This window comes from Diuraphis noxia, unplaced genomic scaffold (assembly GCF_037042655.1).
Source record: "Diuraphis noxia isolate RWA-SAM2 unplaced genomic scaffold, SU_Dnox_SAM2 contig0001, whole genome shotgun sequence".
In the NCBI taxonomy this organism is placed as follows: Eukaryota; Metazoa; Arthropoda; class Insecta; order Hemiptera; family Aphididae; genus Diuraphis; species Diuraphis noxia.
In genome coordinates this window covers 90,633,793-90,661,697 of record NW_028301711.1, presented here as the reverse complement: position 1 = coordinate 90,661,697, position 27,905 = coordinate 90,633,793, and the positions used below count along the sequence as shown (strand labels likewise).

Genomic DNA, 27,905 nt, shown 5'->3' with positions numbered 1-27,905 from the left:
GCTCCAGGAGGTAATTGATACTTTTGAATTTGATATAAAAATAATTGAAAGTTGGCTTATCTATTAACAAGCAACCTATAACTTTTTGTGGGAAACATTTTAAAAAATCGAGTTAAAAAAATGGTAGGTATAGTGTAGACTGAGTGTTGATATTCTTCCGAATTTGTAATTCAAATTGGTGTATCTAAAAAAATGTTACATCAAATGGGTCACCGGAATATTTTGAAAGTGCATTTTTATTCTTAAATTGAGAACCACTGGCAGTTTACGTTCGAGTGTATTATTTTCTAGTAAATACCTACTTGTTTAGCCACGTGGACATAACCAACAAAACAATGGATACGATTGTGATCATATACATGCATATGGGTACGTAAATAAGTAAGAGTGATAACACAGGAATTTCGGTTTAAAAACAAAAAAATTAATAATCGTGTGTAATTTGGTAGTTCGTGTTTAAGATATGAAAAATAAAATAATTTATCTGTTATTTTTTATTTGCGTCCATTTATTGACGATAATCAGCAACACATTTTATGAGTTCTTATCGTAATGTCACGCATTTACTCGGTTTTGTGTCGATGACTATCGACTTGACACTAGTGTACGATACTAAGGTATTATGCAATTTATGGGTGCTTTAATACGAAAATTAATTTTTAGACTTTGTTGTGATATTTAGGTTTATATATGTGTATATATATATATATATTTTTTTTTTTATTGATCTTAAGTCCGGCGACTCAGGCCATTATAGCTGTTGGGATTATGAACTGTGTTAGAGATAAGGTTTTGGTGCCTACGGTAGGTTGTCCTCACGGTTGTTACGGTAGGTAGCAAATGCGTGTATGTGTGGCAAGGTTTTTAACTACTATAAACCCGGGTGGTCACCCATCCGGGAGCTAGTAGCTGTGGCCGTTACTTACTCCCAGTCGCATTCCGCGATTGGTAGCAGCCAACGCGCCACGCCACTTATAATTTGTTATATTTATCATATTTGCTTAATATTATATTTATTATAATTTAAAGTATTATTTTCCATCTTTATTATCCTTGCACGCGCTAGCTCTCTGAAGATGAAAAACTCTTATTGATTTTTTGAATCTTAAATCTAAATGTATTATGAATTTCTTATATGCATAATAGTCGCATAGAATATCATTCGAAAAATAAAAATAAAATATTGTTTAAAAAAAACACGAATTTAATTTAATTTATGCAAATGTCACGGAATTTATAACAAAATATTATCATCGAATGCGTGTCGCCGGCGTTCCCACGTATATGTTGTAGATAATATTGTATTATTAGGTAGGTATCAAATAATAACGAAATGAGTATATTATACCTTGGTAGATATATCTAATAAATTGTTGAAAAGGTAATATTTTATTAAACTAACTATTTTTGACTTATAGTGAATATATTTTGAATTTTATTGACTGCCCTTGTTAAAACGATTTGGAAAATGACAAATTAAAAATGTCCGACGAAATGATTTCCATTGTTCATATATCTTGATGGGCGATTGTAAGCTCCACCGATTTACAGGTAGTCGATTTTAGGGTTGGATTTATAGCATGTAAATTCCACCGATACGTATTTTTGACCTGTAAGCACGGAAATTCTATATAAAAATCCAAATATACATCTCTTTACAAAAGCTCCATTAGATTCCATATTCAATTCCTATTATATTATTTATTTTGATATTGCGTAAAAAAAGATATAAGTAATAAGTAGGTATCTGAATATAATATATATAAATAATAAATCTATACATAAATTATGTAGGTAGGTACGTAGGTACTATACTTACGTAATGTTAATAATAATATATTTTTCTATTATTTCTATTTGATTTTTTTTTTTTTATAATTATTGTATTTAAATACAATAGATATATTATAATTAGGGCCCGGATTTAAATGTACTCAAAACCATACAAAAATGCTCTAAAAATTAGCCAAAAATGTCCTCAAAAAATGACTTTAAAAATGCCACTTATAATTATTTTGTTAAACAATTTGTTATTTTAATTTGGAATTTATTATTAAAATATATTTATTACTTAATTGAAAAAAAAAAATTGGAAAAATTGACTTGACGCTGCTATGAAAATACACACCGGTGGAGTTTACATTTTTTTTTTCAGGTAAAATAAACGTACCGGTGGAATTAATTTACATGCGCCCATCTTGATTATGTGGGACTTGAGATTTTAAATTATGCTGTTTGACTCGCAACACTATAAACGGTTCAATAAAATAAACCCAATTTTTGACTGAAATTAATTGTGTAAGTAACGTATAATGTAATGTGTTTTAAAGGGATCCAGTAATATATTATTACGTTACCTATAAAGCAGGTACTTAAATAAAGGTCACGTACGCGAATATTATCGTGTAGGTATTAATATATTAAATAATTATATGCACTATCAGTATTGTCAAGAGAAAAGTAGTTATTTACAAAATATAAAATTAAAGTCAATCTTTCGCGGATTTTGTTTGTATACCCGCGGTACCTATATATTTAAAAAAAAAATATTCAAATATATTGCAGAACCGAACGCTACGGTGTGTCGGTAGTCGATACGTCTTGTTTAACTGGCCTGAATCAATTTTTACGGTATATCTAATGGTAAATAAATATATTGGGGGAATGGTAATTTGTACCGAAATAAGTTAGTGTCTGTACCGAGGTACTTCTATAATCTTACTCAATCGATTCTAGTTGTATATTATATCGTTCACATTGCCCGACGTTTAGTGATATTAAATTTATTTTGTCGTTTGGCTTTACTTTGGTATATTCGATGTAAATCTAGTCGTATAATATTATGATTTATGACTGTATACGAAACACAAACATTTATTATTTGTAATTATGATAAAAAAAATCTCAATGGTGGATTGCCATCATCGTAATAATAGGTGTTTGTTTGTTTAATTTTGTTTTTATAATAGTAAACGCGTTTGAATGACCCTTTTAAGAATGTTTACAATTATTTATTGATGTGTGTAACAAACAAGTAGGGGTCTATTGACAACGCATTGAAACAAGTTAATACTAATTTATAGCAGTGATTAGTAATTAAAATCACTGTATCTAAATCACTAATACTAAATTACGAGTATGTATACTGTATAGTTATTAGTTATAATAAGTGACTATGTATACTGTGTATAAAATGCAGATGTTGATTGACCATCACAGATTTTAGTGTTGTAAAAAACCACTAGTAGGCACAATCTATAGTTTATAGGGATACGAATTAGCCAATCAATTCCAAGTACCTGAAGTAGAAAAGTATATATTATACCTACTTCAATGTTAGAGAGTAAGTTGTTTTTTTTTTTTAACTACACCTACGTGAGTTACATTTTCATAAGTGGTAATGAAAAATAATCCATGTGGCTCTATATACGGCCCACGGATCGCTCATAGAGGGAATCAATTGAATTAATTAGTCACATTAAACACTTACTGTAGGTAATTAATGGATGCTTAAAACATACATTCGTGAATTTTTTTCGCTTTAAAATCGGATTTACTGAAAAGTAATGCCCGGAGTCCGTCAGTTGAAAAATCGACCGAAGATTGCGGCAAAGTAATTTCATTACGAATTTTTGAAAAACAAAAAAAAAAATGTTTAGTCGCCGGTTTCCGAAGGAACATAATGAGATCAAAATATACGTTATAACCTGAAAGGAGGAGAGGTAATCTATTGTCACTCACCCGGCTTTGAGAGTTTGGGATCCAATAGATTCAGATCGCCGAGCAAACGCAGCGGTCCCGTTTTTCCGTGTGCCCTGTGTGGACGGAGTGTTGTGCACTTATGGCTAGTGCACAATCGTTGCAGTTTGGCAATGCATGCCTGAATGTGCGTGCAGCAGTCAACAGTTAACAGTATAATGGCCTGAAAAAGAGAAACAACTACTGTTTAGAACCGAGTAAATGGGAATGTTATATAATATAATACATATAATATGTTAGCTGTGCAGCAGCGTACACAAAAATATTAACACCAGACCGTGCAATCGACATGGCACTGCCTTCTAAAAAAAATTATTTATTATATACCTGCCCAGCATAGAACGTTTTGATAAAAACAGAACTCTATAAAATCGAGTGTAAATACCTATTATTGTATGAAACCCCACTCTTCCCCCACCAACGACCACGTTGATTATCACAATATAATATACAACACGGATAATGTCAGTATAACTGACGAGTTCGGTGATAGCTAACAAGTCACTATATTCCATATACATTGTCATGGAAATTTATGATATAAGGCTAAATATAAGTTTATTTTCAACAAATGGCAATATTTACTATACTATTTCGTTAATAATATATATTTCAGAATGAAAAGGTCTCAACGTAATTGTTCTGGGGAAAGTTTTTGTAAGTTAGAAATGGAATACTAAGTTACCAAAATTTGATGAAGTGTATCAAGAATGTTCCAAGGAACACAACTTTACCCGAATTTGGTTTTTCCCACGATTATTGATCGAGTTAATAATATAGCCTGGAAATTTGCACTCAACTATATAGTATAGCGCAGGACATACCTATATTATTTTTTTATCAATTGTTTGAGGCATCAACTGCACGGTTATTAGCCGACGTTACATAAGCTTACATATTTAATTTACATTAATTTTTTATATTTTTGCTTAATTTCTACTTATTACCTATATTATTATATTTATACCTATACATGTTTATTACATAATTACATAAAATTACATAATGAACTTCAATAATACTCAATAACATCCGTAAAAATAAAATTTAAATTTAATAAATTACTATTATAATATTATTCTACATTACATTTATTATCAACTCTTATAAAAATGTGCTATACTACTCTAGGACATAATGTCAATTTAACTTTAAAATATTAACAACATTTTGGTGACCAATATATTTTTGAAAAAAAATAGTAGGGAGCATATTCAATAGTAAGTTTTTGGGAGCCAATTCAAAGGTACTTATTAAGGATAAAATATTGATTTCCTGTATTTGGTTGCCAATCAACATTAACCAAATAATATATGCAAAAAAACCATTTATCAAAACTTCGATTTAGAACGTCTTTTCATTCTGAGACGATGAAATAATATATACTTAATTGGTTATGAGGTTATGAATGTAAAAGAAATACAATTACCTAATCTGAAATGACAATATAATTTGAATAAACATAATATGCAATTAAAATAAATAAATACAATAATTCTTTACGCCAGAGCAATTGAATTGGCTCCCCAATACAGGTAGTCAATATTTTACCCTTACTAAATACCTTTGCATTGGCTCCCTACCGTTTTTTTTTTTCAAAAATGTATTGATTGCCAATATGTTAATAATTTAAAGTACGCATAATTCATAATTCATATATTTTATATCGTTACACAAAATTATTTATAAAAAATTTAAAAACAGAAAATATTTTACCGAAGTGCGTCATTATAAAATTTATGTATATTATATAAATTAAAAAATTAAAAAAACAGACAGTATTTTAGCAAAGTGCGTCATTATAAAATTTATACATAAAAATCAATAAGTTAAACAAAAATATTATATTAGACTATTTTTCGGGGTCTATACTTATAATAATTTTTGTATCAGATTGAGTACTATATAATATACATAAAAAGTTGAATATATTTGGATTTTACATCGTAAAAGTAAACGCCTATAATATGAGAATCCCTGGTTAAAAAATAATATTTAACAATTTAAGTAGCCAATTTAAATATACATTTTTCAGGAGCCAATTCAAGGATCGAATTTATATTTACCCAAAATTGGGAGCCAATTCAATAGTAGCCCTTTATGCTCAGGAACAGTTTTTTGTAGAGCGATGTTTTGGGATGAATCCTAAAAACTTTTTATACCTACCAGTGCTATCATCACCCACCTATGGTCAAATCGGTACTTATTATTTTATTTTTTTTACTTCTACTGAAATTATTATCAAATTATATAGGTAGGACGTAGGTACAATAGTAACTAAAAGTTTTTTAATAATTTGACTGTTTGAGTAGGTCCATTCGTATAATACAACTTTTGGCTAGGTCAAAAATGTTGTAAATTTAATACAACGTTCCTCATATGTTGTTAATATAATCATATACCTATAATTAAAAATGTATCAAAAATAGTGAATTAGAATTTGGACTAAAATAGTCATTATCGCGAACATTTGCAAATTATTTTGTAATATTATTAAAAATTCATAAAAAAATATATTTTTATAAATGTTATTTAATACAAGTTTGTAAGTTAAACTGCCTTTAGCAAAAGGAAAAGTTTCTTAGAAAATCAAATTCATTTTTTATGATGATTTTAAGCATAATATTTATCAACAATGGATATTCACGTATAAATAAACAATTTTAGCATCAATCGATTCTTAAAAAATTGTTTTAATCGTATGGAGTAGGAAGTTTGCACATCACTATTTTTACCAACTACCATTTTTATAAGCTGTTTGCATATAACTATTATAAATTCATAAAAAATTTAAATAAAATGTGATTATCTAAGTTTACTATATTTGTTAATTTGATGCAAATTGCAGTAGTGTTGAATTAACTTATTATTAACTTTTTTTTTAAATATATAAATAAGTATTACCCAGTAATATGGTTCAAGATACTAAAAATCATAATTTATCTATATTAGTGGAAGACAATTTACCTTTCACACACCTAACTATAGCTGTAATGAGTTACGTTGAATTTTTAAAAATATTTTGTTGATCATCATTCAAAAAATATTATTTTTCTGATGTGTTTAGAAATATTTACATGTTTATATTATTAAATTGACAAATGTAAAATATGTACCTATTTTGAAGTAAGTTCAATACCTAGTTAATTTCAAGTTGGTTGAGGATTATCCGTTTTATTAATTAATATTTTTTTCTTAAAAAAAAATGATAACAATACTAGTTTTTGATCTACTAAGGAATTTAAATTTAAACATTTTAAGATGCAGTTACAACACTGAAATTCACGATTTTATTTGGGCTTGTTTTGACATTGTGTACATTTTAGGATGTAGAATAACTGATTGATATACGAAAAATATAGTAATAACACTGTAGAAAAATTATATATATATATATACAGGGTGTAACATAAACACTTGACCAAAAAAAAAAAATTATGTGAATTCAACGTATGACAAATTTTTTTAATATTAGGTATATGATAAGTAAAAATAATTTAAGAAATATACTTATGTCAGCAAATTCTCAAAAATCATATTTTTAAAAAAATTATGACGTTTCAAATTAATTTAACCAAAAAAAATATTGAATTAAAAAAATAATCTATTTGATTTAGATAAATCTTTTAACCATCAAAATTGTTCTAATAATCAGATTCACAAATTGGCTATTTTTAATTTATCTAAAAGAATTTTTTATTTTCAAGTAAACATCAAAAAATGTATTATACATGTAGCACTAGAGTCACTTTATGAACAAAAATAATGAAAACTAATTAATTTGAATAAAATTTATTTCAAAAGTCAGTTCTATCCGTGTTACACCTTTTATAATATGTATTATACTTATATTATTAAAACAAATTACCTACAGATAGCCATAAGCCATTTAAACGACAATGTCTTGATTAGTTTGTTTAATCGACCCTTGAGCTGTGTATATCAATCAACTTTTACTAATTAATAATAATAGTTAATAATTATTAGTAATAATATATATTTTTAATACATTGTTTTGTATAAAATATTGATATAATACTATAAATAGTTATTTTTAATTACATATAATAGTAATTTTTTTAAATTGTAGGTTTTACTTGTCATGTATTAATTAGTTTTTATAAAAACCCTAGGGTGTACACATTTATTCAGTAAAATACCGAATAAGATTATAATTTTCATTTTTTATTGAGTATAGACAATAAATCCTAACACTGACTAGTAAAGCTTTGCCTAGTGATCGAGAATTCACAAGAATTTACAGTATTATATGTATTACGAATTTACGTTTATTTTAAATTAGAAAATATAAACATGGTATAATATTCATATTTAATTGTTCGTATACTTTTTGAGCATATAGGTATGTTATTGGCTTGTAAAATTAAACAAGGCGTGAATCGTCTCATGGTGAATCCATATTTATATACTTACTTTGTTTTCTCCTTTAATAATACAATTTTTTCAAACTGTTCAAATTTTATAAGTGTACATAACAAAAGTTAAATGCTCATAATATTTTTAAATATTTAGATTCATCAAAACATTTAAGAAGGACCCTGTACTCCTACGATGTACAACTTAGATACACTCTAAATTATATTGTAATATTTATATTGATACCTATATGATATAAATCTAATGAATAGAATAGATGATCAGAATCCGACACTATATCTTCTATGCGTATATTCATTTACGACGTATTTAGTAATTTATTAATAATCGTTAGTTTAAAATATCTAAGTAGAGTTTATTGTTAAAAACGAGAAATATGGCCCCCGTTTTTGAACTAGTCTCAGAAATAAAAAAAAATTTACGTTATACATATGTCTATTATAAATTCAATATAAAGTAGATAGTTAATTTTAAGCTACACTACATGGAAATTATATGGATGGTTTTTAGCGTCCGGTCACCTTTCATACCCCTCCCAAGGTATGTTCGCAAAGTCCTGCAAATAGAATGTATAATATTATCGGTGGGGATGAATTTTTGTTTTAAATACATAAAAAGTATAGTTATTAGGAGATATTAATTGAAGGGGCTAGCAGTATAAATCGATAGTAGGGGCCAGAGGAGATAGATCTCATGCAATAATTTCGGTTGCGAACGGACTAGCAGGATATCATGAATAATTTCGTTGGTAAGGTGACCCCAAATAATATGTAATTACGAAACATAGAACACACGATCTAACATAAAAGTTTATTTCGAAATGTTCGAAACGCAAAGGGCTGTATAATTGAAACGATTGTAACCTACATCATGTGTAATATGTATTCGTGTACTCGCATGCAAATGTCTATGACATAGACTCTATGTATTATAATATAGTTTACTGCAAACACGACCTTTTGTCAGGATAATATAATATGATTATGTATAATGTTTAAAAGACAAAAGGCAATATAAATGAAAAAGAAAAGCTGAATTAATTGAAATGTCAATTGTATTATACATTGTTTCTGTTAGACATTTTAAAATATGTTTTATTTTTTTTTTTTTTATGATTTATTATGATAACATGTTTTTTTTTTTAGTTTAAAATTTGAACACTTTATTTTATTGTAAGTTGTTCCTACGAAAATAAAAAATATTTAAAATCTGTTTCCACAAAATGTCTTACAACAAGGGTTAGGTTTAAATGTTGACGAAATTTATCAAAACTTCAAAACTATTATTTCATTAAAATGAAATGAAATAAATTATAATTATCAATCAAAATAAGTATAACGTAATTCATAAATCACGATGTCATTTCTTTTACACACAATACTACATTTTAAAATATACAGTGGTGAGTGGTAGTAGCGAATACACATATTATAAAAATATAAAAGCTCTGAGAGGATGTCCCCCTTAATAACGCCCCTTTAGTGTACCTATCATTCTAATATATATTTAGCTAAATTATCGGTTTCGCTAATAGTTGTTTTTTAAGGAGAATTTATTTTAAGTATGCAAATTTTAAAACTTTTATTTTACATATATAGATTTACACTGCGTGCATGGCTTCACGCCCTTCATCATACTCTTCATTTTTCATATCATGTAAAAAAGTGTAAAGCTGAAAGCCGAGTTTGAGTTTCAGGCTGCGAGTTAGTCATTACGAGTGTAAGTCGTTAACCGACTAGACGATCCGCGTCCAGCTTTGTGACGTTGCAAATTTGGTGCTTTATTGTATGTAAAAAGTGTCAAGTCGAAAATCGTGATTGTGTGTACAGAAAGTCAGTCACCTCAAGACTCAAGTAAAATGTCCATTTAAGTGCAACTCAGTCACTAAGGTGGCAACCTGACCACGTCATAAATGCACGCAATACCTATATCAGATATGCTATATCCATCTACTCTAGAGATGGCAAACCATCATTATTGATCGCGAAAATTCAGGTTTTTCCAAATAAATCCTCATCCACCTACATTTATAACAAGTATTCCCATGGAAAATAAATTATATCCAATCGCAATAACTATTTTATATTCTATAATCATTTGGCAATGGCAACCTAATATATTGATACATAAAATAAATAAGAAGTATTCAATTTCCTTGAGCAAAAACAAAATATGTGTGTAGTGTGTGGGCGCTAATATTTAGGAGCTGAATTTCGTAATAAAAAGTAGCATATAATAATTACTAAGTATAAATATCGATAAAAAAAAAAAATTACTTCGTAATCAATATTATTTAAAAATAAAACATCGTTGTCATGTGGGTAAATATTAGTTGATACGAGTGTTCAATAGTCTAAAAAAAAACAATTTTTTTGTATTTAAAGTTGAGCGCTCAAAAAACGGTAATTTTGAAGGTTATACGGTTATCTGATTTTAAAAAAAATTGGCGACACTAATGCTCACAGTTTTATCACTACCGATGGTTTTACTCCCTATAACTCCATGCCAAAAGACGTTCACATTACAAACAATTTATAAAAATTGTAATCACTGAACTGTGTTTTGTGGAATCTTGGCTATAATATGCGTCTGTAAGTGTTTCATCAAACTGCCACATTGACTGAGTGACTTATTATTGCACACTTTACGGGGAAACGGTTTTTCAGCCGTATTAGATGTTTTATCAAATTGCTGTTCCCACTGGACGACATGTCACATACATCACCCTCGGGCAGCACGATTTCTAAACCATATGCGTCCGACGATTGTTGCTTTGGCTGAACGATTTGACACAGGCTGACGGTTTATCACCGGTATGTATCTTTTGGTGTTCAATCAGTTGGATGCCATTAGTGAGCATTGTCAACATGGGTATGGATTTAACACATCTATTACAGTTTCCCATTTGACACCTACTGTTCATCATCAGAGCGGTGCTCATTTGTCCATTTTTTTGGTGTGCGGTGAATGCGATGAAATAAAAATAGCAAATATATAATATGTACAGCAATACAACAATTTCATTTCATACCACTTTCAGATTATTATTTACTATTCATATAATATTATCTATACCTACACTTATACTTAAACAATTAAGCATCTTATACTCGACCAGGTGCTTAAACTTGCCACATAGGTGATACGCGGACCATTTCCTCACATATAAAAGTTTTTTTATACAAAAAACAAAAACAAGAAACGTAGATGGGCACGTCAATTTTAAATTACTTATTATTGAGCATTTAACTATTTAAATACGCATTATAAGTAACTATAACGAGTATCTAATAAATGCATTAACTTAGATTGGCTGCGACACGATTGAGCATAAAACACCTTTTTCGCAACACGATTGAGCATTATATTGTCGGCGTATCAAAGGAAACTGAAATACAAAAGAAGACCAACACGATTGAGCACAAAAAACTCTGCAACGTTGCCATTTTCAATTTTGAACTGTATTATAGGTTAATAATATTATTTATTTAAATAAGTTCGGTGCGAATAATTTTAAGTGGCTATGTGAAAATTGATTCTTCAGCTTTTTTCTTGCAATTTTCTCTCAAAACTTGTGTTTCTATTTTTTCAATAGAATTTTGATCGTGTTTATATGTTGTCCAGCAGTTTCAATCACTTTACGTTTATCTAAACCTGAGAACATTATTGCTGAACATTTATTATTCGTACACCTCCATCTTAAAAGATTATCTTTTATGCGCTCTCCAATTAATTTATATTTGTATAAATTCACTAAGGCCAATTCTTTGCCTCTTTCTGATAAAATAATTGTTATATCACTTATATCCATATTAAAAAAAAAATAGAAACTATAAAAGCACTTATACGAAACGCACTATACACGACTATATTCGGTGATCGAACACTGATATTATTTCTTTGATAATTTTGGAATTGTATCTTAATTATCTTATATTTTCCCCCGATGCTAAATGTCTAAAACGTCGTTTTGCTCCGGAACTATAATTTATTAATCGATAACATTGTCGATAAAGCCGAGGAGCTCGGCTCACGGTTCGCGTCAGATATCATAATAATTGGTGTAATAACAAGTGAAAATAATAAATTTCAAAATGTTGTGAATCCTATGGCAACATCACATAAAATATTCTATGCTCAATCGCGTTGCTAAAAAGGTTAGGTTAAGGTTTGCTCAATCGTGCTTTACCGCTTAGATTCACACGCGGGAAGGAGTCGTATCTAAATATATATGAGGGTTCAAGGGATTAGGTAATTTATTGGTCAAAAAGATTTCATACGAAAATGGTTCGTCAAAACCAATTCGTTAATATCAATTTTTGTCAAAGTACTTTTCATCAATAATAATAATATTCCGTGTACCTACCTACTTTGAATAACTAATAAGATTTTTACTAGTGGTATTAACATTAAATTATATCCAATTAAGTCATCAAAATAAACATTAATTGTATCTCGAGGTACTTATTTAAAGAAAATACAAATATTTTTAAATTCATATCATCAAAACGGTCATAGGTAGCCGGTAGGTACATAACACGACCGTGACGACGTGCCACTTACCTATAGAGGTATTTAAATAATTGGATGATAAGGGAACCGTTTTTAATTTTTATCTATTGAATGTGACACTAAACGTGAAATTTCAAAACAAGCAAAAAATAAGTGCTGTTTGAATAGTTATATTTTTAATGAACTGTGAATTTGACCAATATAGTGTTTTACGATTTATATCGTCTTTTTGACGAATAGTCGCTTTTGCAGACGAACTGTCCCGCGCGGACACCGAAATTTCGAGTATCCAATAAAGATTGGAAGACACAAAATCAAGCCGAACTCGAATCTATATCGTTCATTATTCGCTTTGATATCCAAAAATATTATTTTACATGTTTATTCGTTTATTGTATCTATTATTATATTATTATCTCTACATACTTAAGACCGCATAACTCGGTGCGTTTCCTCTGGCACAGACACACGCGATAATGAGTCCCGGAAATGTCACGTACCTACACAATGAAAATATTACATGATTTAAAATAATAGTTAATAGTTATTGTAATAATAATTATTAGCACACGTGTATTATTAAATTATATTCCTACTAATGGTAGTCATACGCTGCGGTTTTTTGTCCATGGCGACAAGCATTATACCTATTCACGTACGACAATTATTCACTAAAGCTGCAGCGCACTACAGCAGCTTTGTGAACAAATATTTATTATTATTATTACTGTTGCTGTTGTCATCTTGAACTTTCGGGTTAAACAACGAAATTAATTAAGCATCTAACCTGGGTGATAATATTTATTAAGAGGACGCGCATGTGTTGTCTCCGTCTTACAAGTGCATGACATGGCAAATTTTACGCTCAGCAGATCACGTTGGTTTAAAATTTAGAGTGAGTTGACATATTAAATTAAAGGTAACATTATTATCGAGGGCTTCTCATATAGACTTTTAATTATATTTTAATTTTAAGACGAGTTATGAGTATTTTAAGATACCTATACAAACAATTTACAATTTTGAAATACTCATAACTTGCTTTATTAATTGTTTTTCCAGCCCCTCCCACCAATATATTTGATCACCTTACGCTATGTTTATAATATATGCCACTTGGGCTTTTTTTCCTAAAATCCACCCCTGGCTATGACTAATCTTCTGACTGTCGTGAGTCACGCAAATCTTTACACATTCCTTCGCTATCGAAACAAGTAATGTACCTGATATGAAGTTATGTTTTAGTATTTTAGAAATCGTACGAATTCTAAGTATATAGGAAGGGCAGGAATGCGGGATCTGTTTTAATACTTTATAAATTATAATTTACTGTTTTTAACAAAATATTACGTCTTAAATTATATTTACACAATAACACGTATTATAGTATACCTATCTATAAATAAAAATGTGATAAATTCTTTGAGTTGGCTACAGACTCCTGTTTACCAACTGCGTGTAGAATACGTGAAATTTTAGTTTTTATAATATAAAAAGTGAAAACCTTATCATATATTAATAAGATACTAAAGTAATGATGAACATGATATATAGTCATCAAGTGATATTGATCTATTGCCGTTATGACTGTTTGCGGCATTTAAAAATGTACCACTTGGTCTCAAAGTATAGAACACCTGGTAGAAAGGGGAAAATATTACCGACTTGAATAATTTCAGACAAGATAATTTTTTGTAATATCATTAGGTACCATCAAAAATATTTACAATATTGTTTCATCTATCATATTATGTATTTATTTTTATATTATTACTGTAACCGCGTGCCGTCACTTTTTATTTTACCATCCATGTTTTAAGGCAGAAGTGGTATTGCGGTTAGGTTAGGTTGAATGCCTAATGTATTTTGATTTGGATATATTGAGGGGGGACAGATTTTCAATTGTGCATAAAACGACCTTTTCATGCAATTGATATATCTCCTCAACGGGCGATTGTAAACTCTCCCGATGGTAAACTCTTCCGGGTTTAGTCCAATACTACCTGACGGGAACATGTAAACTCTCCCGGGTCTAGTTCAGTACTACTTGAAGAGAACATGTAAACACTCCCAGGTCTACTTCAGTACTACTAAGCTAGCTGGGGAGCATAGGGTATTATTCGTTTTACACAGTTAGAATTGGTTGAGCCATTATAGTCGATATCGTTTTAAATATTTAAATTAAAAATACTCTAACGGTAATTAAATATTTAAATGACAAATACAGGTTAACACAAGATAAACACAGATTAAATACGGTAATACAATTCATAATAAAAATTATAATCACAATCTCTGCAGTGTAGCCAATTCATAGAGTAGCAATAACATTTTAAATAACTCGGGAGAGTTTACACATTTCTTTCAGGTAAACATAATATTTACCCGGTAGAGTTTACTAGTTTTAAAAATCGGGAGACTTTACCATACAATCGGGGGAGTTCACCACCGCCCTCCTCAACAAGAGGTTGGTTAGGTAAATATTTTATATAAAATTGAAGTTCTGTTGTACCTCGGTATATTAGTCAATTATTTCATCAGGCTGGCAAATTCTAGTTTGAAAACGTCATACTGACTGAAAAGAGACGAATTAATTGAAATATTTACAATATTTTAAATCCGAAAACCAGTCAAACTATATTAAATGTGTACTGTGTATTGTGTACCCCTGTTTTACGTCCACGTGAATTATGCATAAAATTGTAGCAATATTAATATTGCTGCAGGCTGTAGTTGATTGCGAAAGCACTACGATACATATTACACACATTTCTACGATGCATATACAATGTATAGGTACATATTATTGTTTAGCAGACGTGTGGAGTGACGTTTAATTTGAAATTAAACTTTAAAACAGGGAACGAGTGCGTTCGTTGCACGATTTATCATCTATCCCGGTTTGGTATTTAGGCGGATGTTGACAAAGTCGACCGATTACCGCCCGCGGCAGCGCTATGGCTGCTTGTCACACGATTATTCGGCACCGACCTAACTAACATTTCGGGGCACAAGAATAATATATTACGTTTTGAAGTTGAATTTTAATCACATGGCTATCAATTTCTTAGGTGCCGTAGGTAAAACATATAACACATAATAATTATATTTCATGACTAGATCATAGCGTATATGTACTTGTGCAAATTACTACATTACAGGTATAATAGGTATTGCGCATAGAGTGTATCTATTTAATATTCCTACGAATTTTAATTACCTGCCTATTACATCGGTGATTATAAGCCCAACGGGAATATTACATTATTAAATTTTATTCTCCGATTATATTCGTAACATTTCACACATCAGAGCATTATAGTGTAGTGAACCTCGTATACTTATTATTAACTCAAAACTAATATATTTTCATATTTTTTACGCCATACGTGCTTTGATAATGCACTAGTATTCACTGTTTGTATGGTATATCCAAATCGTTAGTTTGTACTTTTTGTATTATATTAGGTATAAATGTGAAATAATTTTTCGTTTTTCCAGTAGATAACTACAATATATAATGTGCCACGTTTATGTTTACTATTGACAGAATGTAACAGTCCAGAACAGAAACGCATATGATTAAGTTATGTAATCGTATATTCGTACATGCATAATAATTAAAAACATTATTTTACTTGGGTAATAAAATATAGATGTTCTCGTACCGAGGACACCGAGGGTCATTATATTATGATTAATGATCATATATACATCGGCGCAGTCTATTTGTCATTATTTACTATACTATAATGCTATGATGTTATGTATAGAGCCACATTTATAGGAGGTGGCTGGACAAGACCCGGGCCTCGCAGTTTTTTAGATTAAAATTTGAGGTCTTGCGTTCAAAAAAAAAAAAAAATATGGAAATTGGTTTCAAAAAACATATTATTCCGTACCATTATAAATTGTATGTTTATATTGGGAACACCAAAAGATTTTTTTATTAATAAGCTATAGCGATATATTTTGTATGTTATACGTCAGTATCGTTATATTTCTATAGGTACCTACTTATATGCTTAAATTATAAGCTTTGAGAGTGGGAGGATGCTGAACATGTCAATTCAATTTTAAAATTTTTATATCTTGGAAACAGCGAATACGCCATTGATGTTCAATGAGTCAATACGTCATGTTAGTTTATGTTATTGTTAGTTATTAATTATTATAGTAATTAATGAATTTACTAATTTGATTCATTCTCCAATAATATACATATATGAAAAAAATCATAATTCTAAGCTAAGATTGTGTTATAAAAACATATTTAAGTAGATACATCAAAAAATAATTGTGTATCGCATAACCAAACCTAACCTAACCTAACATAAAAAAAATATGTTTAGATTTTTTTTTCGTTTTACAGAAGAAAAATGCTTACTTCAATTTTCAGAGTAGTTTCTGGTAGGTAGCAAATTAGATCTAATTGATTTTTCTTAAATAATCGAAACGAAAAAAATCAATAAAAATGTAGGAGTAGGTATTACGGTTTTTTAAGATAAACATATTAGTGAAAAAAAATTTGTAAACGCAATACTTATAATTTGTTTTCACCAAAATTAAAATAGGTAGGTACATCAAAATATATACTATCACAATTTTTCGATCATAAGCTTTATAAGTTCAAATTTTTATGTAATCATAAAAATTTAGACATATTTAGATTTTATACTTAAAACATGAAAATTTGAAAATGCAATATAAAACTTTCAGTAAATTTTTTGTTGTATGAATTTAAAAGTCGAGTATATACATTTTATTGGGGGAATTTAAGTTAAAATGATAACACTTTAAGATTTTTTCACATAAAATAACGATTTATTCTCAAATAAATGTTGTAATTTTGTTGTTATTAAAAAATCTTAGAATCTTGAAATATTATCCTGTGTTACATAAATGTTATCATTTTCAATGCATAATTAAATTTTTTAAATATTAAAACTAATTTTCAGCTATAGGCATTTAAAATTGTTAGAACTTTTTAGTTTTTTAAAAACTAACACCATTATTTCAGATTTTGCGTGGTTTGTATTTGTTTACGTTGAGCTTTATAAACAATGATACATTTATCACGAATCACGATATCTGAACTGTTTGACCAATCGATAACTTAAGAGTACGTCACATTCACTCTGTCTTACAAACATAGCAAATTTTATACTGACAATATTAAATTGTGTTCTATAATTTCTAAAAATAGAGAGAATGAACCAATCAAGATTATTATCAAGGTCATCTCAAAGGCTTTTAATTATAATTTAATTTTAATGCGAGTTATGTGCTGATTTTGAGATACTAGATTAATGCATAGCCTATCATAATCTAAACGATGAACGATGAACGATAAACATTTAAATGTCCATGACCGAACATACATAAAATAACATAGTTTTATGGCAATGAAATATCGTTGGGTCCGGTGAATAATCATTGTACCTTTCATTTCACCTAATGATAAACTACACATATATATACACTTATAATGGGCTACAGGTACGCGTATCTTAATTAAATTTCCATTGTATACCTTGTTATTTTATCATTGACCAAAGGACGCGTCTTTAAATCAATTGGTGAGCTGTAGCGCCGTCAGTATAATATTATATCGATACATTGATGGAAATTAAAACATATCACAATGACAAAAACAGTCAATATTTGGATTTTTTTTTCAAAGAAAGGAATGTATTTGTTTTTAATGAAAACGTTTTGTTTTATTTATATGAAATGGCCATACTAACTGGCACGCGTACCTATACATAGTTTAATGTCTAAATATATATATATATATATATTAATACACATATTATATATATTTAGGTACCTCTGCAGCAGTAAAAAATAAATAAACGAAACCGTTTTCACCGACTTTTCAGTGCGTTTAGATGGTGATTTCGTGAATCGGACGGTTGTATTTTCTGCGTAGAAGATTTTCACGGACTTTTTATTATTTTTTTATTGCTTCTTTTCAACCATTATCTTGGAATTACTTCTACGTCACGAAATTACGGGATGTAAAACCGACGGTGACCGGAATCGTGTACCGTCCGAGCACAGGATATATGTATATATTATATATATAAGTACATACTTGTGTATGATGAAAATAATATATAAGTATACCCAGGGGCTTACACATGATTTTCTCATGGAGGGGATGAATTCGTATAAATCATACCAAAATGACCCTAGGCTTCAACCCCCTCCCTCACCAGACTAACCGAACTAGGTACTTCAAAATATCATACTCATTCCTCCGTCATATAACCAACAAATATCAACATATATCATATATATATAGTCGACATTGTTATTGCTGAAATACGTAGGTATTTAATTGTTAATATCATTTATCTTTTTGAAAATGCTGTTATATTTATGCGTCCTTAAGAATTGGTTTGAATAGTTTATCTGTAGCTAAAACATTAAAAATAATCGAAAACACGGTAACTTATAATTTATTATATGATAATAAAATATCTTTCTTTTTAGTTTATGAGTGGAGCGTTGAATGCTTTGATTTTACAATCATTTGTCTTTTTTTGTGTGTATCTACCACCACCTTTTGGAGCAGCAAAAATATTTTAATCTTCAACTTCAATATATTTGCTAGCAGGAAAGTAAATCAAATCTGCGCTTAGAGGAGTAAACAGTTAAAAATTTCCAGTACATTTCTCAATAATCGGACAAATCAAAAAACAAATAAGAAAAAAAGGGAATTTTTAAGCAAAACGAATATTCGACTGAAATAATATAGATTTTGTTCTTAAGTATAATAAATATTTATAACCGTAGATACTTGAACTATTCACCAAATATTAACGAGCATTTTTTATGCATAATAGCATTTTAAAAATATTATAACAGTTGTTCAGCTATCTAGAGACAATTTAAATTTATTGATTTTTTCTATACTAATATAGTTGATAACAAAAATGAATGCTCTATCGAACAATTTTATATTGTTTTTCTTAAATCATTCCATTAATTTTTAAATTATTATTATCTATATTTAAAAATTTTGAAAATATTTGTACTCATTTTTAATCTTTTCAGGTATTGGTATATTTGCAAAATTGTTTAGGCTTTTTAAATTATTGATGAAACATTTTAAGCTCTGTTAAAATGCTAAAAATAGTAATAATTCAACATAAGTTGTTCTATGAGCCTTTTAAAATTATTAAAAACCGAATCATATGGAAGGTAATGGTTTATAGTCGAAGTACACTTGACAATTACTATACAGCAAAGCTGTTGTCTATAACTGCATGTGATTTTTTTGATCATAAATCATAATCATAAGTCTTAATTTCAAAGAGTTTTTAAGTTTTTCAACAACTTTTACATGGTTCTAGTCACTAAAAAAACATTAAAAAATATATTTTATATAAAAAAATTAAAAATCTTATTTACGACGAGCAGCTTATGAATTATATGTATTTCAAAGATGAAATTAAAACTACAAATGTAATTTGAAAACTAAAGACTTAAAAAATATTAAGGATAAAAATATTAATAATATTTTTTTTTCAAATAAAAACGTTGTTTTGAAATAACTGAATCCATCTAAAAATACATTTTCCGAAATATTAATACTTTTACGATTATAATATAGCCATATACTTTTTTCGTAGAATCTTTCGCTTGGTATAGTTCTAAATAATTTTATATACGGACTTCCACATTTGTGTTATTTAATATTGATAAAAAATATTACCGTATCGTATTTAATATGTTCATAGCATGTATTCTTGTAAGATCGTGGTTACTGGTTAGATATGATTAAACCAAGGTTAAAAAGTAACTCCGCAAAAACTAAATACTTTATCAGTAGATATCGAGGGGACTTCATAAGTTTTCTCGTTAACTGATGACTAATTAAAAAAAGATTTTGCACTGAATCCATCTACCTAATTCTCTAATGTGTACGCTCTGTTTGTATTATTTGAATATATACCTATGTGGTTTACCGTACATAATATATCTATTGAACAATAGAGTTTAGAAATAAAATTAAAATACGTATTAAGTCTGATTTATTGTACAAACTGTCGATAGGTATTTCGCATTTGTGACGAATTACAGCTTAGAAATTAGTGTTAGAATTTCTATCATACGTGTTTGCAGGCATGTTTATAATATTGTGATGTTGATAAGTAGGTTCGAAATCAATATGTGTCCGCATTTATAATGATAGTCTAAGTTTTCACCAGTAAAAATACAAGTGCCTATTATCAGTGGATCCAAATCAATTTTAACACTGTCATATATACTCGTAATATAAACTGTACTATAGTTAGACAGAATAGTTCACCAAGCATGTTCATCCACTTTTTTCTTCAATAATGCATGTATTTAAAATCTGATTTATTAAATTTTAAAATATGTATACTTAAGACCATATTTTAAAATTATTGAGATGTTTTTTTAATTATTATATATAACTTATAAGGACTAAGGAGTGTTAATTGGGGATAAAAATTTCTACTTTTCAATTGTAAATTATAAAGTGGATAACTTTCCTGGAAATGTTGACATATCAGAATCAAAGTTTATAAGAATAGTTTTTGTGTTATATAACTTTTTTTCTAAGCATAAAAGGTCTATGGTAATGGGTTTATAAGATATGGGAGCTATGATGTCATAGTGATTTGACAATTTTAGTCGTTAAGATTAATCCATCAATATTAATAATTTATAAGAATGTCCCAAGTATAAAAACACTAAATCTTATTTTATGTCTATTATACATTTTTGTAAAACCATTTTTAAAGACTATTATCCTTGCTAAAAATATTTCAATATAGCTAAGGAATTACTCATTCGAAATTTCAATTAGGCGCATAAAAAATTATCCTTTAAATAACCTATAGTAAAAAAGCGGTTTTCTCTTTTGAGATACAGAAACTTGTATCACAACAGGACACTCCTCAAGTAGTAGAAAAAATTCAAGAATCTTAAAATATGGCCTTTGAGTATATTCGAAAATCCAAAACTTTGAATTTGAATAAATTCATTATTATTAGATCACTTTGAATAATGTGTGTGTATTTTGAAAATAAATGTATACAATTTTGATTACTCGATTTTCTGATGTTCATAGAAGGTCATTCTATCAGTATTATAGGTACATATGAGGCTATGAATTTTCTATACTGTAACGTTTCCAGATTGTGACATTGTGTTATACAATTTCGCATTATTAATATACATACCTAATATTCACACATTAGTACATTACACGTAATAGTATAATAATAGCATATTATGCATAATTTAAATTATTTTATACACGCATTAATCGTATTAATACATATTATTGTATTTAAAAAATGTTAAAAATTGTTTGTACTTAATGGAAAAAGTCAATGAGACGAAATAAGATTTTCTTATAAATAAATACTTATTTCAAAGATAATTTTACAATGACTTTTACACAACTCGTGACTAATGTCAATTTTTGCAGTGTCTAAAATGTATAAGAAATCCTAATCTTAGGTGCATGACTTTATTAATAGAGTAGAAAGGTACATATGAAAATATAATTATAAATCAACTAAAAACAATTATAAAATTGATAAAGCGTTAGTTTACATATTTGGTAATAACATGTACAATGTACATTGCATATTACGTGAATTTCCAACTCATAACATATGATATACTATATCAGATATAGGCACGTATATATCCTGAATTTTATTTCTGGGAAGGTTGATAAAAACATATAAGTATACTTAACTGAATAGGGTACCCTAAAGCACAAAATATCAGAAGATTTTTTCTTCTTATGATATACTATACTTACAATGGGCTACATAAAACAAACACTAAATAATAAGTTGAATTACCTAGTTGAAGGCTTTCCTTGTTGTATTATATCATATTTTATGTGGGTACTATCGTCATATTATACGTTCAAATAATAATAATGGGTTTTAATTTTTATTTCCATCGATTTGATGTTTTAATTTGAGGATAAATATGCTATTCAAAAACACATCAAATAGTCGAGTTCAAGAAAGTAGGTATATTTTACATTATAATTATAATGAATGGTTGATTTTTTGTACACGCAATTCATTCACACGGATATTTTTACAATTAAACGAGCGTGGCACCCCTTCAATTTTGCTGTCAAGAGTAATTAGTAGGTATATTGGTTTTTATGTAATAAAAAATTCAAAATATGAAAATATGAAAATATTTATGTGCTTATTGTGGCCAAAATATGACATATTAAAAAATATGAAATATTTTACAAGAAGTTTTTATTAAACATACTTACACTTAAAAAATTTTAACCACACTTAAAAAATAACGTACCTACTGATTATAAAAGCAAATGAACGAACTATAAAGCAACTAGTCACAAAATAGTAGATTGTTCTTTGTTTCGATTTACGGCAGATTGAACACATTTCTTGCAGAATATTGATTATATGTCTGCAAACGGGTTGATATAAAATTATAAAATACTCGTATTTAATGATGTTTAAAATTTGTGAACATTTTTGTTAATGACTAAGTACGTTTTATTTTTTTATGGTATTTATTTTTTATCAAAATTCAGAAATTTATATACAATAAAATTATGTATTTTCATAAAAATCTGCATCCTACTAATTATCAATTAATAGTATTAATATGTATGCATTGTATTCTGTTTAATCTCGATTAAATTTAAAAAAAAAAATCGAATTACACGATGACCCCCTATTGCAATATCGAGATCCATGTTCTTGATAGCTCAGTGGTGCAACTAAACACTGGGGGACCCTAAAGTCAAGTATGAAAAAAAAGGTATTCAACCTCCTCTCCTCCATCTAGCCAATCAAAAACCTTTCCATACTTACGAATTCTATGAAATTAAAATTATTTATAAAACTTAAAAAACTTTATTGGAAGAATCACTTGGATGTTGTATCAGTGCCTCAATGCCATGATAATTGTTACGGATTAAACCATTATTACTAACAATCTATAGTAATTTATAATAACATTAATTTATATATTCTACAGATATCATGGCATACGTACCTACAACAATATTTTCCATTTCCATACGGACACGATTATTAAATTTGATAGTTTTTTTAAAATTGTTTGAGGATATCCAAACCACCAAAACCTCACGAAACGCACCTGTTCGATATATTATATTCTAAACTACGTATTATTGTTCAGCATATTATACTTCTAATGCATTGATGTCTCATTGCCTGTTAAGATGAAAATACTAATCATATGTATTGGCACCTGCAGTGGATTAAGTGGATTAACCCTCAACCACACGAACGGGGGTAAATAGTTTTAATCGCTGTTACTGTGGTTAATTATTTGTGTGACATTTTTTTAGCGGCTACTGGAACTACGTACTGCATATTATGAATTTTATTTTTAGAACATAATAATTATAACATAGTATTTACGTTTGTCTGTGTCAATTTATATTACACTATATTATTTTTATCGATTTATAATAGAAGGCAAAATAATAGCTATGCAGGGTAATTCACCAAACATGATGATTATATCTGAAGTCATTTCTCACTTTAATTTTTCCGTTAATTATGAATAGGTACAATTATTTACAGAATGGTTGGGTTTTACATTATGTTTTAATGCAGATGATTCAAAACAAAATAATCGTATATTTTTAAATAAATATTCAAATGAGTAATTTCAAAAATCACGATTTGAATATACATATAGTATATACTGTATTAAATAATAAACGAGCATGGTTGGTAATTGGTAAATAATCCTATATAGTGTATAAATGTATATGTAAATTATAAATAATATGACGAGTTTAATAGAAAAAATATTGTAGGTACTATAAAAATGTATTAAATAATTACATTTATAATGTAAACATTAATGTTTAATAAGTTGAAAAAAATCATGAATTTATCTCGTTAGAGATTTGTCTGTCTATAGATGATTAACAATCACAATATTTGTCGTCGGAACTTTCATCTGGCAGTTTATGTGTTTTACTCAGCGTAGGTATCCGATTACAAATGACGGTCGAAATGTTTCGAAGAATGTTTCTCAAATGAAATAATGTTATGTTGTTATCAAATATATATTATCACGTTTCACCATTACTCAGTGTCTAGTCCAGCGTATAGAGCGTGACAATAGTGCACAGCATAATAATTACGTTATTGGGAAATTGGCATATATTTGATAAATTGGAATAAAGTATTAGCAATTAATAATTAACATAATTCACTTGTTAAATAACGATAATAGTTATGAGTACAGCTGTAGACAACACCTACAATATATTATTGATAGCAGTAAAAGTATTTAAGTGAATATTTTTACAAGTGTTTACGGAATTCGTAAGGATATCAAAATCATTAAGTATTGCCTGCAGAGTGAAAACGGAATGGACATTTTCAGTTATCTCATTTGGGCGAAAATCTAATTTGTTTATACCACATTTCGGAATAAAACGGAACCGCTCGTTGGTAAATCGGTTAATAAACTTCCGATAGCCGATAAGTCGACGGTGTCATCGTGGATTCGGGGCAAATGAGATAAAAATCGAATGGCACTGCAGGGGGACGTGATACAACGCTTGGAGTCATAATAAATACGAATTTCGAGAGCTCGCATATTATACGCCTATATATTATTTTCCGTTGGGTCTATGGGGACGGCCGTGGCGGGGTTAAAACCGTGGCTGAGCGTTCGACCAGACGTGTTGAATGCAGAACACATTACATTAATATAATTATAATTTATAATTATTTTTTGTTCTGAATGAAGAGAGTATTGTTGACGGTTTAAATTCCGGCCGGAGTATACCCATTTAATGTATATGGAGCCAATACCGTTATCTATCGGTTGCTGCAGTTTTAATAAATATGCGCACGTGGTAATGAGATTTTGTGTGGTATATTTATACGATTATTCACATCCGCAATGATAATAATTATAATATATTATTTTTCATTCGTCTATATATAGCTCTGTGCGGGAGTAATAATTTAACCGTCCACGGTAAAAAATATCCGCAGGTATTGGTTTTTGAGTCGAGTTCATAATAATAACACATTCCCAGGGGCCATTCGCCATAACCTCGCCACAATAACACATCACCGAAACATATATCTACACATTTACGAGAGACCCCCGTCGTTATTCTGACACGAATGCGCATTTGATGGCAGAAACGTATTAATCGTATAATTATAATTTAATATATTTTGGTGGTGCGGAAATTTAAAATTTTCGAAAACACGGTGTTTTAGTTTTATATTTTGTATAATATACGCTTGTTATCACTGTTACAACTTGGTTTGGGCTTTTCACCTAACATAATGTTACGCCAGTCTTCATTTTGATGATACGATCTTTTTTTAACTCTAAAAAAATCGTCTTTTATCTACTCCGTCAATATTTGACGTGCAAATATGAAAAGTTTCATTTGAAAGCGCGTGTCGTTTTAATGTTTGAATTGTACACACGGACAAGTTCAGTCGATAGAACTTTCACACGACACACCACCATTTTACCCTTTATACGTTTTATTATAATAATCGTATTTGTAATGAGTTTACGGTAAGTCGCGGAAACACACAATAGTACTTACAATGAAATCGAATCACAAAAACACGACACGCGTGTCGTATACATATTATAATCATACAATAAAGAATGAAAAGGTATTTGAAACGATTTGAAACGATGATAATACGAATATTATGCAGACACCGATAAAATATTCACTGTGAAAAGGACGTGCGTCACTATATGGTTTTTCGATGACGGGCGCAGTTTGAAGAGGGAACGAAGTCACGCAAACGAAAAAACATATTTTTCGACGTCCAGCCAAAATAATATTTGCATAACGCCAAATAATAGTACAATAAATTATTACGAGGGAAATTTATGGACCGTATGTATAGACGAACCTATAATACAGGTGAATGGAGAATACGCGTAAAAACAAGGAACTTCAGGATTTGTACCAAAGACCAAGCATTAAAGAAGATACCACCAAAAGAAAGACTGATGTGGTGGGCAGGTCATTCTTGGCAGGGTCATTGATAAAAATAGTACAAGATAATGTACCACGATGAAAGCGACCACTTGGAAGGCCGAGATTACGCTGGGAAGATAGGATCAAGGAAGACGTATAGAAAGTGAAAACAGATCGGAATAGGAGTTGGCTTTAGATAGGGAAACATGGAGGCAAATTTGTTGGACGCCATGGTCTTGAAGGCCGAAGTCACGGAAGATGAAAATAAAGTTTACTTACCGACGAGACGAGTAGAGTAGAGTACCCATCATGATCATGCACACACACATACACATGCACACACGTGGTGGTATAGATGAAAACGAAGTAATTGGAATTTATAGTATAATACTATCGAAATCGGAAAGCACCGCGGTGATGTATTAAACAAAAAGAAAAACAATTTTTACAGAATTAGAACGACGATAAATGCGAGTCTCGCGAGAGCGCGTTTTTTATTTTAGCGCGGTCAATCGATGGGGGGTTTTTTTTTATTAATTAATTATTCCGGTGGACACCAATAAACCGTGTGAGCAGCCGAGCAACACACGCACGCAGAGACGAGACGCGCGTCGTGCGAAAACTGTATTGCGAGCTGTGGAGGCGCCGGTGACCGCGACGGCGACGACAGTTGTACAATATAATATATTAATATATATATATATATATATATATATATATACATGCATAACACTATGTTCGTAGAAATAGACGTGCGTTTCGATATTTACCTGCACACGGGCATAAATTATCGTGCCTACACCTACCTAACCTACGCGTGTGCACACAGGTGTCACCTCGTTATACGACGATAACGATTTCCAAAGTACGTCACGCACGCACGCACGCACCACGTCGCACAGCAGCTATAGGTTCATACGAAATACCTATTATTATAATAATATATAATGCACACGAGTGATATATATATATATCATATTTGTACGAGTAATATATATATACAGACAGCCGACGGACGTCATAGGACCTACGATGTTGCGGTGATGTGCTCTCGTCGCCGTCTATACCTATAAATGTGTTATATAGGTAGTAAGTACGACGACATCCTAATATGCGCATCATCACATCACGATTTCTGGGTTCGAAGACGAAAACGTTCTGATGTCATCACTGCAGTAATAATGGCGCTACCTATAATATTGTCGTCTGTCGTTTTTTCAGCGCGTTCTCT

At 29.4% G+C, this 27,905-nt stretch overlaps 1 long non-coding RNA gene across 1 annotated transcript; it reads right to left on the bottom strand.

Annotated features, from left to right (window-relative positions):
* Positions 1 to 1,404: 1,404 nt before the first annotated feature.
* Positions 1,405 to 27,279, bottom strand: LOC149062389 (uncharacterized). The gene is made up of 4 exons (XR_016189844.1): positions 26,954 to 27,279; positions 13,096 to 13,169; positions 3,742 to 3,922; positions 1,405 to 1,610 (listed from the first exon to the last, which is right to left on the bottom strand). It is a non-coding gene; the product is annotated as an uncharacterized LOC149062389 (long non-coding RNA).
* Positions 27,280 to 27,905: the final 626 nt, after the last annotated feature.